The sequence below is a fragment of the Chiloscyllium punctatum genome, chromosome 25, assembly GCF_047496795.1.
Source record: "Chiloscyllium punctatum isolate Juve2018m chromosome 25, sChiPun1.3, whole genome shotgun sequence".
Lineage (NCBI taxonomy): Eukaryota > Metazoa > Chordata > Chondrichthyes > Orectolobiformes > Hemiscylliidae > Chiloscyllium > Chiloscyllium punctatum.
In genome coordinates, this window is record NC_092763.1 from 30,438,363 (window position 1) to 30,449,364 (window position 11,002).

The window sequence follows — 11,002 nt, forward strand, 5'->3', positions numbered from 1 at the left end:
CCTTTGTCTGTCCAACTGGTCTTCACTCTTTTTGGGCTCTATCCCCACCAATTGTTTACTCCTTATACCCTGTCTTCTGCATAAAAATCAACATTTTCCTTGCTACCATCAGTTCTGAGGAAGGGTCACCGGACCCGAAACGTTAAATCTGATTTCTTTTTACAGATACAGCCAGACCAGCTGAGCTTGTCCAGCAACTTCTGTTTTTGTTTCTGATCTACAGCATTTGTAGTTCTTTCAGTATTTATTTTGTGGAGGTTTTGTTTGTTTGAGGATCTCACTTAACCCCATATAAGATGTAATTATTTATTTCACGATCTATAAAATTTAAACCGACAACCGACTGCAACCGACAGGCTTGTTGTTCAGTATTTCCCAGGAGCTGAAAAATTACACCATGTTCTTCGTGACCTGCAATACATTATCAATGAGGATAAACACATCACCAAGACCTTCCCCACACCTCCACTACTTGCCTTTAAACAACCGCCAAACCTCAAACAGATCGTTGTTCGTAGCAAACTGCCCGGCTCCCAGGACAACTCCATACAACCCTGTCACGGTAGGCGCTGCAAGACGTGTCACAGTGTGGACATAGATACCACCATTACGCACGGGGACACCTCCCACCTTGTACATGGCAGGTACTCATGTGACTCAGCCAACGTTGTCTATCTTATACGTTGCAGGCAAGGATGCCCTGAGGCACGGTACATTGGGGAAACCAAGCAAAGGCTACGACAACGGATGAATGGGCACCGCACAACAATCAACAGACAGGAGGGTTCCCTCCCAGTTGGGGAACACTTCAGTGGTCCAGGACATTCAGCCTCGGACCTTCGGGTGACCATCCTCCAAGGCGGACTTCGGGACAGGCAGCAGCGAAAAGTGGCCGAGCAGAGGCTGATAGTTAAGTTTGGTACCCATAGGGAGGGCCTCAGCCGGGACCTTGGGTTCATGTCACATTACAGGTGACCACCATTGCACTATCCACACACACAGATACTCCTACACACACACACTCTCACACACACACACACACACAGGCACTCCTATACACACATACACACGGACACACATACACACAGACGCGCCCACAGACACCCACACACACTCTTACAGACACACACACTCCCACATGCATCCCCTCACAGACTTAAGACACTCTGCACTCACTATACACACACACATACACTTTCTCACACTCACAACCCCCAACCCAGACAGACAGACAGACACAGACAGACAAAGGCCCACATGCACATATATATTTTGTGGGGTGAATTTGTACTTGCAGGATTACATTGTACTTTGCTCAAAAACTGTATGCATTCATATAGAACTCTGAGCTTAAAAACTGCATGAATTTATGTAAAACTCCGTTATCGCACTTTTTCGATTACAATCAGTCTAAACATCATGGCATAGACAGAGAACACAGGGGGCTAACATCTTCCAGCACCACTAATTCAGAATCTTCAACATATTGTCTAGTTATCACCATTGTTAACAGTTAACCCGAGAATGCAACTTTGTAAAAAAAAGGTTTTGTGATTTACACATGAAAGAAGTGAAACTATCACTGTATTCTAACAGATGAAAGGCTTAACAGACAATCAATTTTTCAATGTATAATTTCAGTTACATCACACTGTAAATTTTTGCTATAAATTCTGTGTGTTAGGATTGAACCCTCCACTACCACCTGATAAAGGAGCATCGCTCCGAAAGCTAGTGTGCTTCCAATTAAACCTGTTGGATTATAACCTGGTGTTGTGTGATTTTTAACTTTATACAATTGAACATTTTTTAAAAAGTTAAGGATTATTTTTCCTTCCTGGTTTGCTGTCATGGGAATATTTCAAATTGATTGGCTGCTAATGACACTGCTATTGGATCGCTGGAAACACATTCTTCATTTGGAACCAAATTAAAATGGATTTGAAAAAGTGGAATACCATGTCTCTGAAGATTATTTAGTGGGAGTTTTTTTCCCCCAAGTTGAGTGATGAGTATCGTTACTCTGCTATTCACCAGAAAACTCTCATGCAATACAGCATGCACAAAAGCATTCTTTTTAAATCATAGTAACCAGTTAAACTAATTGTTAATCATGTTCCACACAAGTTTCCCTTCTGTTTCCTTCCTTCCTATATTGTTCTTGAGGCTCATTCACATAATTGGTTTAACTATATCCTGGGTAGGAGAGTAACTTCCATCAAAGGGCTTTCAATGAAATCTGCAATAGTCTTATATTCAGATTCAATGTTGAGAGCTTCATATGTGTCTGACAATGCAAAAGGTCCAAAAAATTCTAAGAAGGTAACATGTGTATAATGCCATCGAGTACTTCTGCACAATATTTATACACTTCCCAGAATGCACAGAAGGACAATGTGCTTTTCTCACTAGTTAAAGGAAATCGTAAGTGAAAAAAGAAAAAGGTGTACCAAAGTTTTAACACAAGTTTTGCAATCTCAACTCAAGTGCTGTCAAGAAATCCATTGCCTTTTACTCAATGCATGGGTGATGGACTAAGATCTGGCCTGCTTCAAAGGAGAAAATTCTGGTATTGTCTGCACTTCTTTTATTTTTGAAATTTATTTCTGAAATTGATCTTTACATTGGGCTAAATAAAAGCTATCTACAGAAGAACCTCAATAATCCGAACAAGATGGGTGGGCACTGTATCATTCGGATAATTGATTATTTGGATAATCGATTTTATCTTTTACAAGGGAAGCCACACCGATCTAACGCTGTGCTCGACTGGAGAATTTGTTTAGATCTATAATTTAAATGAGTCTGCTACTTAAACAAACTAATCTTTGCTTTCTGCAAATTACAGGTTAAACTGAGAAGGACTAAACCCTTGCCATCACATAAACACTATCTGAAATCCAGCATTAAACAAGGTCCTGAACAGCTACTACGATCGCAAGAGCATTTGTCAGGAACTCAGTGTCACGATAGAAAGACAGAAACACCACATTATGTATATGTGTATTTGCTCAGGCATTTTTTTTCATGAACGGCCTGGTAAAGTGACGGGAATACTGTAAAACACTTACTTTTACAAAGGGCTGTGTAACTAACCCTTACCTTAAAAATATCCACTCGGCGATGCTTGAGGTGCTTGTGTTTCTTTGTTTTGCCAGCACTTTCACATGTTCTTCAGTGCAGATAAATCAAATACATTTACAGTTCTGATGTAATGTTTTTGTGGGACCTTGAGATGTTTGGATAATCCAAAATTCGGATAATTGATATTTGGATAATCGAGGTTCCTCTGTATTTTCACTGAAGGCCACTAAGAACTACCACGAGTGTTATAATGTGTTGGATAGGTTGCTTGAACTGTTAATGATTCAGACTAACATACTGGGGTTGATTTAGTTTTACATATGAACCAGTTGGGCATGCTGGGTGAGGGTATGGAGCAGCTTCTGCAGTCCCTATGCAATTTTGAAGCTAAGCCTCAATAGCCATGCAGTTGGAACGCTGCAAACATGAAGAACAATGCACCTTACTCCAAGTAGCAACACTTTAAAAGAGATGAGACGAGTGCTGTTCCGGTTTTATGAGGGATAAGGATGAGCAAAACTGCGGAGCAGCCAGGGACAAGACCACCAAATGCATGCAGCAGTGAAGGTCCCGATTAAGTGAACATCAACATGAAACATCATTGCCGTGCTAGCTAGTCATAGTTCTTGTTTTAGGCAGTGACACAACTGTGTCACAGCCTTGCATGAGAAGTGAGTTTCTTTTTAAGCACTGTTCCTCTGAGAACTGTAGGTATGCTGCCCTGGGCCTATAAATACAGTTGTTAGATGCTTTCTATTTGTTTTCCATTCAGCACCTGCCGTTGCTCCTCCTTCTCTTGTCAGTATGACATTCCCAGCAGAAAACTCTTGAATAAAGAAATGAAGCCAGAATCTCATTGAAAGTTCAGAAAGTTCCACAAGCAACTACAGTGCACTACATATTCAAAAAGCTCAAGCTGGATAGAATCCTTCAGTTTTTGAAATGAAAGTGTTTGTTCCAGAATGTGTAACTATGTTCACTGATGATTCCTTATGTATTATTGAAAATAGTCAATATCTGGCTTCGACAGCCTGTGTTTGGTCCTTGTAATTGTTCCACAAAAGAAAGGTTTAGAGCACGACAAAACTGAAAACAAACCACTCACTCATTTCCTTCAAAACTAATATAAGATATGCTTATGACAAGCCACTGAATCGCCTGAGGGAGGAGGCCAAGCGTAGATAGACCAGCAAGGAAGTAAAACCCTATATATCTTCTCCCTCGCTCTAAAAATGAAAAACGTAACCATACTAACCACAAAAAAGAGCTCTAATCAACTGCTTCGCAGAAATGACTCATTTGTTGATGTTTTACAGAAGAGATTATACTTTTTCATAATCAGTATCTATTTGTTGAATTTTTAAAGCAGACTGGAGTACTGCTTTTTTACACTCTTGATAAATTACTTGCCTACTGCCTGTGGTATTGCTTTCAGTAAATGCAGGGATATAGGGATATGCTGTATGACAAGGATATTTGGAACAATTAATTTTATATTTAATTATTCACTATGAAAACCACTACATTTCCCACTATGTCTCCAACATTTGGAAATCGGCCTAACCACTGACCATTATTTTCCTCTAAACAGTGGCTTGAAAAACTATCACTTTATTTAATTTTGAGACTAATTCTAACACCACATTTGCCTAAATTCTTCAAATTAAGTACAGGAGCACACTTATTTCATTTTGGGATATAAATAAAAACCTTGAGCGCTAACTAATTTATCAGCCTTTTATCATTTTCATAAATGAGCTGTCTTTAGACATCAAGCAATCATCAAACCAATGTATGAATTGACTGTTTGAGCTCCATCCTTCAAAGCTACTTGGAGTAATGATTGAGATTAATCTCTCTCTCTCTCATATTAATTATTGAATCAAACAAACAATGTTGACTGTTCAAGCAAAAGGTCAACTTTGAAGTATAATTTGATCATGTATAGGCAGCATATTAACCTCTAGTTATTCTCCAAGTATAAAAAGAAGTAGACAGCAGTGTAGATCCAGCACTGTTCTCTTTCTTACTTTCAAATGCATCAGGCTGAATGAAATCAGAAAAATGGAATTTTACTGGACTGAAAAAAAATATCACAGCTGATCTGCTTGGTAAATAAATTGAGTAGAATTATAGACTTTATAGCACAGATCAATGCTATTCTGTCCTTTGGATTACTTACACAATGACCCCGAATGGAAGCAAAGTTAAATGCATAAGTAAAACATCTTCCTTGTCTTCCATTTTCAACGTTCCCTCCCTTATGCCCAAGCCAATTACCAGAAGCACCTACAAAGATACAGATATCTGAAATCGGAACAGAAGTAGACCATTCAGCCCCTCACATCCACTCTACATCCAATAAGATCATGGCTAATCTTTTTTCTGTTTTGTATCCCACATTCCCATATACCGCTGACAACCACTGACTCCGAACAAGAATCAATTCAACTCTGAATATTTTAAAACAATGAACCTGCCTCTACTACACGGAGACAGAGAGTCAAAATCACACAATCCTCAAAACAATTCTTATATTTGTCCTGAAAGGGCAACATCTGATTACAATAGAGCTGCATTTTGCACTGACTCATCAGAAGAAATACCCTTTCCATGTTCCTCTCGTCAAGGCCATTCAGGATCCTCTACATATCAGTCAAGTTCCTCTTCCCTTTCTCAAGGCAAAATCTAGGTTTTTAACTTCCTCCCTCCCACTATTTAGAGCCCCCAAACATTCCCTCAAGGTAAAACAGTGATTTATTGCCCTTGTTTTAATTTTAATTCCATGCTTTCTATTGATGGTGCAATCTCCTCAATACCGGGGAGGCTAAATGCACTTTGGGGGATCACTCCTTTCAGTTCATAAGCAGATGATTTTAATTCAATGATTTTAATTCTGCACCCCATTTCTATTCTGAGCACTCTATCCTCAGGCTCTTGCAGTGTTCCAATTAAATTCAACTAAGCTCAAACAATCTCTCAGTTTGGCAATCCACATTGAGTCACTCAACATTGAGGTCAACACTTTCAGATCAGAAGCTCTGACCCCATTATTCTGACAGCAGCTGTTTGCAATGATTCTGCTATTCCCCAATTCCAGTTCATTTTTTAAAAAATCTCATTACAATCGTCCTTGGCGTTTCTGCACCACCTTTTCTGCCATTTAATTTCTCCTTTGCTGACACCATTCACAGAATTTGGCTTTTTTCCCCTCCCCCGGACCTTTATATCTGTATTTGTTCAGTAGTTGTTATGCCACCAAAGTTTTTCCTGTTCTGACAAAAAGGTCATCAATCTGACAACAAACTTGCCTTCTCGCTGAAAAGATGCTGTTGATTGGCTGAACATTTCCAGACTTTCCTATTTAATTTCTGATTTCTAGGACCTAGAGTGTTTTAAGTTTGCAAGCAAAGGACACTCCTCTGATATACTCCATTCTCAAATACCTTCCTCTACTTGTTGCATTTGTTGAATGTTTATTCAAATTTTATTGAGCTGTGTTGCAAACACTGTCTACCATGTTGCAAGCATTCCATTGCTTCAACAACCCTCTGCATGATGAAATTCCTCCTCACATCCTTCCTGACTATCATAGTGAGACACTCCATTGTAGTAAAAGTTCCAAGTAACTTGCTGTAATTTGATATTTAGTTATTAAAATGGTGAACCCCTGAGTGATCACATGGATATTGATAAGAGAAAATGATTATGGTAGATGGTACTTTTTTTAGCGCTTGGACTTAAGATATGACAGAATTTGGTAGGAACATTAATTTGCATCTGAGCTATGCTTTGCATTTTGGATTGCTTGTTTGGGCCTGTTTGGGCAAAAATATTCCAAGTGGGAAAATCCCTGCAGCAGCATGCACAATTTTGATTGCCTTGCCTCTAAAAAAAAGAAAGATAGGGAGAAATAATTCTTGCACAAGCTGATAAAAAGGGAGTAAAGTAGGAAACAGGACGGAGACATCAAAAAGAAAGCATTGCAGAATTGGTTTTGATTTGACTTGCTGCACTCTTCAGTGCAAATGAAAGTGTTTGTTGGGAAGCCTGTGGCTCAGATGAGGGAACTAATTAATAAAAAAGCTAGTAACTTCTGTGGCAAACCAAAGTGAGGCACAGGAGTTTGAAATATTACATGGGAACCATGAATAACTTACTGGAAGAGTGCCCTCCTTGGGCTTTAAAAACACACATTTATACTGAAAACCAGTTTTAAAATGACAGAACATAATCTGAAGAATACAGAGGTGAGATTTTGATCTAAGGACAAATGAAACAGCAAATAAATTCTGTGGACAGCAGCCTCTAGACTGAATTTACGACTTATTTTTTCAAAAAAAAAAGCTTCCTTAGAAATTCAATGGTGGCTCAGGAAAGACACACCTTCTCCAATGCCTCAGAAATCCACTCAGCAAGTTGTGTCAGATTCGCCACCAGACTACTGGATCCCTCAATAACAACCATTCATTCAGTGTCCAGCCAAGATCCAGCCTTGGTTGACTGTCTGTGTGGGTTTCTGCCACTGCTCCAATTTGCTCCCAACGTGCAGAGATGCTCATGTTATGTGGGTTGAGCATGCTGAATTGCCTGGTAGTGGCCAATGTGGGGTTACAGGGACAGGGTTGGGGTGCAGGTGACAAAGGATGTTGGCGTGGATCTGGGGGAGACGATGTTCAGAGGGCCACTGCAGACTTGATGGACATCTTTCTGCATTATAGGGATTCTAATGATTCTATGAAGAGATCCAACACAGGAATGAGAGGACCTGCTAAGAGCCACCATTTTGACCCCAACTCGAACGTCCCTCCTCAGCAACAACAGTCCTTTTGCCTTTCTTTAGCAACCAGGCAATAACCCCTGGTGAATGGCCCAATGTGTTATCGACAATAGCCACTGTGCACAGCACCACTATAGGTAATGGAGAGTTGACAGTCTCTGATTGGCTATCAGCTCTCAGTGACAGTATGTGTACCTTCCTGGAAATTTAGCCAGGACTATGGATGCTCACTTTAGGTTAAGTTCCTTCTTACCTTGTAACTACACTGGTTAACTTAACTGCCTCCACAACTGGCCTCCAATGGTCCGGTCAAGGTTATCATGAAGGACTCTCCTTCTCAACTTCTCCCCTTACTGAAGGCATGGTGACCCTCAAATTAAACCAATGCTAGTCATATGTCTCTCAATGGGAGAGCAGCCTTATGGTTCAGTCAGACTCCACTGACTTTGATTCAGTATTGAAATAAAAATTAAAGGAAAATGTGGGGAAAGTTAATATAATTGCCCATTTTTTCTTTAAAAAACTTCAGTTAGAAATTAAAATGTTGCATTCTTGCCATTTGTTGAATATTTTCCAAGTTTTGTTTTGTTTCAGGCCTGGCTCTCCAGCATCGGTAGTCCTCACTATCACCTTTGTTTCAGGACTGATCCCCAAACAGCTCCCATGCAAAGTCCAAAGTTTGGACTCTGCAATGTGGGTGGATGGCAATGCCCAGAGGAAGTGGGGAGTGCAGCGGCAGGGGAGGGTAAGATAGTGGGAAATGGGGATCCTGCTGCTTGCCTGCTTCTACCATGATTGAGTCCATGGCAAGAAGCCTTGTGTACAACTCTGTCATGCCGCTGCTAATTGATACCTGTGCAGACAATCAACACCCAGATAACGGGTCCCATACCATCACCACTGACTTTTAATTGGCTGGCAGTTCTCAATGGGCTGACCACTGCCCCAATGGTCTATGAACCAAGGCAGGCTTGCTCAAGTGACATTGAATTCAGTGGAAGTTCCAAAACCAGGTGATATTGGGTTCTAAAACATCATCTACATGAAGTTCTGTGCCTTGTACAATTGCCATCTGCCACTTCATGAAGTCATCCCACCACATGTTTGAGTGCCCAAAAGGTTTTCTTAAATATAATTCATGGGGCATGAATTTTCCTACCATGGAGGTGGTGAGAAAGGGAAGTAACCTGTCCACAGAGAGATTGGTATCTCACTGCTCCCCCCATCTCACCCTACATGCTATGCCCCTTGTTGCCACCTCAGGAATTAAATGTTGTGGTTCTGTTCGCCGAGTTGGGAATTTGTGTTGCAGACGTTTCGTCCCCTGTCTGGTGACATCCTCAGTGCTTGGGAGCCTCCTGTGAAGCGCTTCTGTGATATTTCCTGCGGCATTTACCGACATCCTCCGGCATGCCGGAGGAAATATCACAGAAGCGTTTCACAGGAGACTCCCAAGCACTGAGGATGTCACCTAGACGGGGGATGAAACGTCTGCAACACAAATTCCCAGCTCAGCGAACAGTACCACAACAATGAGCACCCGAGCTACAAATCTTCTCACAAACTTTGATCAGTAATTAAATGTTGGGTGAAAAGATTATGAATAACCTTCTCTTATTACCACAATTAAGGCACTAAAGTAGTCAATTAACAGTCACTTAACGGCTTCAACTCACCACCAGATTATTTGGCAGTCGAGAAACATGGCCAGGGTTGAAAAACATGCTCGCTGGGATACAGCCTTCCATTTAAAGGCCAACTGGGGGTAGGAATGCAGTTCAAGGGAGTGACCGCAGAAGGACACCACAAATTCCACGAATTGGCAGCCAGCTTCTAGCAGACAAGATGTCGGCATTAAGGCTATTGGTTTACGGAAGCTCACCCAGTCAGCTTTTATATTGCTGCTTGCAACTTGATCTGGCAAGCTTTCTTGTTTGTGGAGGTGAGGCATCAATTCCCCACAAAGATGCCTGCAACCACACTTAGCACATGGAGCAACAAGCCTCAACCTTGGAATATCTGAACTGTTCAGGCAAAGGGTACGCAACGATCAATTGACATACAAACAGTAGACTTAAATTGATTTAGAAGTCAAATTCTGTGATATGGGGTAACACAACTGAAGTTGACTCAGATATCTTGAAGGTATTTAACCAGTGAAACAAAATGATTGAAGAATTTTAAAAAAGACCATGTCAGAAATTGATTGCGGAAACATTTTGAAATAAATTTCAATTTGATTTTGTCAAACCTGTGTAAAGGATTTTAAAAAAATTGTAGGACCTTCTGTTTTGAAAATATTTTTGGTAATTTAGTGTTTATGTTTTTTAGTAAAATTGTTGTCATACAAGTATTCCAATGATATATTGGAAAGTGCCTGAGTGTTTAAATTGTGGAAGTCTAACTATAAAGCATTTGGCAGAGGCAATGTATGGATATATGTAACATCCAAAAAAAGCGGTATGCCTTAGCACAGCCAGGCTCAATTCAGCAAACACAATTACCTTGTCTAATTCACATTGACTGTTATTCCTGGTAAAGGCCAGATATGCATTTCTGCATTATGACACACCTTCGGTATTTATTGTGGGTACACTGAATTATAAGAATCCTCTTAGCTCAGTCCAACTGAACTTTATGGCTAATGTTAGCTTGTAGCAAATGCAAATTCATAGAGAGAAAAAAAATCTTACCTTAGAAACTAAAGGAACTGAAAACAGAGGTATTCCGTCAAACTAAATGTGTGTCCAGACAAGAATGTTGTGATTTTCTTCCTTGCTATAACAGAAGTATCTATTTATTAGGCTGAGGCATTAAGTTTTTCTGTGTCCTTTTAACAACCAATTATTTTGCTGAATGCAAGAGCAACCTGCTTCCTCTTTCCTCAGCCCTTCAAAGACTGATAAATGTTTGCCTTATACCCCAAATCGCTTTCCTTTGAGAGGAAGTTGCAGATAATTGTTTTCCGTTTCACTTCCCTCAGTTTCTACACTAATAGCTGAGTCCAAAGATCATGTACTTGTTTTCTATGCAGTTATACTCTGAGGAGGTTTATAGAGACAGATAGTTAACGCTCTAAACTCCCTTTTTATACTGCTTGCAGTTAACACGTTTGAAAGATGAGCCTGGCAAGGACAA

General features: G+C 40.3%; 1 protein-coding gene across 2 annotated transcripts in view; it reads right to left on the reverse strand.

Annotated features, from left to right (window-relative positions):
• The window catches only part of LOC140495791 (kelch-like protein 4), a 319,048-nt gene extending 308,306 nt beyond the window's left edge, over window positions 1-10,742 (reverse strand). For both annotated transcript variants that reach the window (XM_072594903.1, XM_072594902.1), the window contains exon 1: window positions 10,558-10,742. The gene's annotated coding sequence lies outside the window, so the exon portion shown is untranslated. The remainder of the gene's footprint in view (window positions 1-10,557) is intronic.
• Between the last annotated feature and the right edge of the window lie 260 nt (window positions 10,743-11,002).